General features: G+C 41.0%; 1 long non-coding RNA gene across 1 annotated transcript; it reads right to left on the reverse strand.

The window, feature by feature from the left end:
- Positions 1–2142: 2142 nt before the first annotated feature.
- Positions 2143–3412, reverse strand: LOC307026129. Its single transcript, XR_013804349.1, has 2 exons — positions 2718–3412; positions 2143–2553 (listed from the first exon to the last, which is right to left on the reverse strand). It is a non-coding gene; the product is annotated as an uncharacterized lncRNA (long non-coding RNA).
- Between the last annotated feature and the right edge of the window lie 255 nt (positions 3413–3667).

Raw genomic sequence — 3667 nt, forward strand, 5'->3', positions numbered from 1 at the left:
TCCCGGTAGGAGATCAATGGGACAGTCAAAATCTCGATGAGGAGGTAGCGACAAGGCTTTGGATTTGTTAAACGCTTCCTTTAAATCATGGTAACAGGGAGGTACCTTCTGTAGATCAGGATAGTACTTCCACACCTGTGTCATCAGACCTCACAATGACACGGGAATATGACTCTGCAAGATGTATGGCATGGAGCACCATCCTTGTGTCTGTCTCCAATACCATAAACGATACCATAGTGCTGCGGATCTTTGGTTGGCCCCTGACCAGAGCTGTTTCAGTGCTGTGGGCAGAACGGAAACCAGACTGGAATTTCTCAAAGAGGCCGTTTAGTTGGAGATGGTCCTGAAGCTGGGCGGCAACTACATGTCTAACTGTCTACCAGCATGTCATGCACTCACTGGCTGTGGCACAACAAGTAGTTTGTACAGAATAGGAAAGACAACAGCATTCACCAAACTCAAGACCCCTCAGCGAGCTCAAAGATCTGGCCCATTTTGGACTCTCTGCCAGCTTGGAAGAGTCTTTGCCAGTTGCAAGAGAATTTGCGCTTCTGCTACATGTAAAAAAGAAAAAGGAAATTGGACTGATGTGCACTAACTTGGATTAACTGAGGTTCATAATTGCATCAACAACAGATGCAGCCTCGGAAAATCTGCCGCCAACAGAGGATGCATTTCAACAACATGTACAAAAAGCAATGTTTCAGAGAGGAACCTGACATTTAACATTATATTCTAGTATATACTTGACCTCTCACAGAATTATTTGATGAATTGTATACTGTACTTTGAATTAAGGTTCCAGTTTAAATAAAACCTGTACTATTTACACCTATGTTTTAGAGGCTTGCCATTTAGAACTAATACACTTGATTGTATTGGGTTACTCTTATTCTGACTATTTGGTGATGTAGTTCAGCCACCTGGTATTTCCCTCTCCAAATATAATGACCATCAGAGTGAGCAATCTTAACTTATAGGCTATTGTGCCACTTCTCCCCGATTCGGAATTTGACTGTATCAGAGAAGAGGTAGGATAATGTCTGAAGAAATCTCATTTGCAATAGAACTGTACCAGATATTTCCATACAACTACTGGTTAGTGTTCAATAGCACCCTAGACAATTCAGTAATGGTATATTTTTTAGGGATTTCTGTTTTTCTGATAAATGAGGGAAAAGTGATTGAGTCCTATGTTCCTATCACCAAAAAGTACAATTTCCATCTAAACTAAAGCTAAGTTTACAGGACTATAATTCAGTATTCTTTTAGTTAAATAATTGTCTGACTATTTAGTGATGTAGGACAGCCACCTGGTTCATACCTCAGCAAAATCTAAAGAGGATGAGAGAGGTCATTCTCAAGTTATGGGCTTTTTAGTCACCTTTCCCATATTCGGCCTGGTCTAATTTGGCTCTTTTTCAGGGATTGGGGTAGTTCTAAAGAACAACCCAAAAAAACATTTTTTCCCCCAAAATAAAATTTGACAACAATCAATTTAATTAATGGGAGACCCTAAAGATAAGAAAAATCATTGTTGTCATTTGTTCTACCTCGGGTAGGGGTATCTCGAAAGCTAAAGCCTTTTTTGAGGACTTGCTGCTGGACTATATATGGTGGTATATTATTTAGATATTCACACCTTTATCAGAAGAACCAAACCAACATAAAATTATCTGACTGACAGTAGGTCCTGGCCAGTTCTGTCTCATTTATCTCAATTATTTTGAAATGAGATCTTCATATCGTCCTAGTTTTGTATTTAGTTTCTAGATTTATAAACAAATCCAGAACCTTTGAAATACGTTACCACTTCACAGCACGGTGCGCCGAGTTCTTGTACTCGAAAAAAGCCCTAGAAGAACAAGAAATAGTACCTACTAAGAAATGTATCTTAATAGGCTTGTCCCCTTATAAGGCAAAGATATGTTTTGAGGCTCTGGACAAAAATGGGTTTAGTTTCAATGTTTGCACATGTTTATTCATCAAAGTGAATCAGAGTGACAGAGCAAGTGAGATGGCCATTGGTTCTCAAACTTTTTTTACACAGAGTACCACCTCAAATGATATTGGGCTCTCCTAATAACATCATAGACCTTCCTGGGTACCACCGAGATAAAGGATTTAATATGACAAGCCATGCTTTCATTTATTAGTGACATTCCACATGCAAACAAGATAAGATGGTACTTTATCGATCCCAATTTGGGAATTATTTTTAGTTACAGCAGCATAGGAGACAAGGCATTTTACAATAAATTAGAAATAAGCAAGAAAAATAAAGAAAATATACATGTTGGATTTGACAGGATATTATATACACACATACATATAAGCCAATATACAATTTGACAGGATATTATATCTAATATACATAAATATAAGGCATATGGAATATTAATGTTAAATATTGAACAGATTATATATGTGTAAAACAACGTGGTTATATTCAAGAGAAACTATGGCGCAGAGAGTTCGCTTCCAGCCAGAGTCCATTGGCAGGTCATCTTCCGCTCTTCTAGAAGTGGTTGTGCTTCTTGTTGCTTCCGGCTAAAATAAACATTAAGACATTTTGAGTGTTTAAAATGTGCTGTAATACACAACACATTTATTCCTAAATTTGCAGAAAGAAAAACTAAAGTTTGACATTTAATCACATATTTATATATCAATCTTGTACACATGGAAATATTGTTGGCCAATGATACATATACCCTTTGAAGATGAACTGGGAAGTTGAATATTGTTGGCACAACACCATCTTTAAGTCGGACAGCCTGCCCCGTCCTGTCAAAGTTCTCACTCCTGAAGTACTCACTGCAGAGCAGCGTCCTGCCAGAGGAAACAAAACGGTCCCTTCTTAGGGCAACTTCCCACTGCCGCCTCCTCTCTCCGGTTTTGGAGAAACAGCCGCGTTGGACACCAACAGCAGCATGAACCCCCAGCAGGTGTAGGTAAACAGTCAAAACGGCCTTTTCTGTCAGCAAGAGGGACGGGTGGCGCAGTGGTCTGTACGTTTGATCATCAGATCAAGGGGTGTTGGACAACTCCAGTTCGAAACCCGCTCCCGCCCCATTGCTTCAGGCCGTTGTGTCCTTGGCCAAGACACTTCACCCGAATTTGCTCCTGTGGTTATTGTCCACAGTACATGTATAATATCAATGTGTACTTGTAAAAGCGCCTCGATGACTTTGAGGTGTGAAGATGGGCGGTGTGGCGCAGTGCATTGATCAAGGGGGTGAAACCCGCCGCCGTTGTGTCCTTGGGCAAGACACTTCACCTGAACTTGCTCCTGTGGGTATTGTCCACAGTAGATGACCATTACATGTATGTATGATCTGTATATGTAATGTGTATTTGTAAAGCGCTTTGAGAGTCATTGATAAAGCGCTATAATAAATATAAGGATTATTATCCTTCCTGTAGGGTGTTGACAGGAGAAACAGCCGCGTGGGACCACACATGAACCTCCAGCAGGTGTAGGTAAACAGTCAAAGCGGCCTTTTCTGTCAGCAGGAGTCCTTCCTGTAGCAGAGACCTCAGCACGTTGACAGGAGAAACAGCCACGTGGGACACCAGCAGCAGCATGAACCTCCAGCAGCCGGCACCTCTCGTACCCCCGTCCACCCTGATGTGCAAAAGCCCCTCCCCTTCTATGATGTGC

This window comes from Notothenia rossii (assembly GCF_949606895.1).
Source record: "Notothenia rossii genome assembly, chromosome: 12".
Lineage (NCBI taxonomy): Eukaryota > Metazoa > Chordata > Actinopteri > Perciformes > Nototheniidae > Notothenia > Notothenia rossii.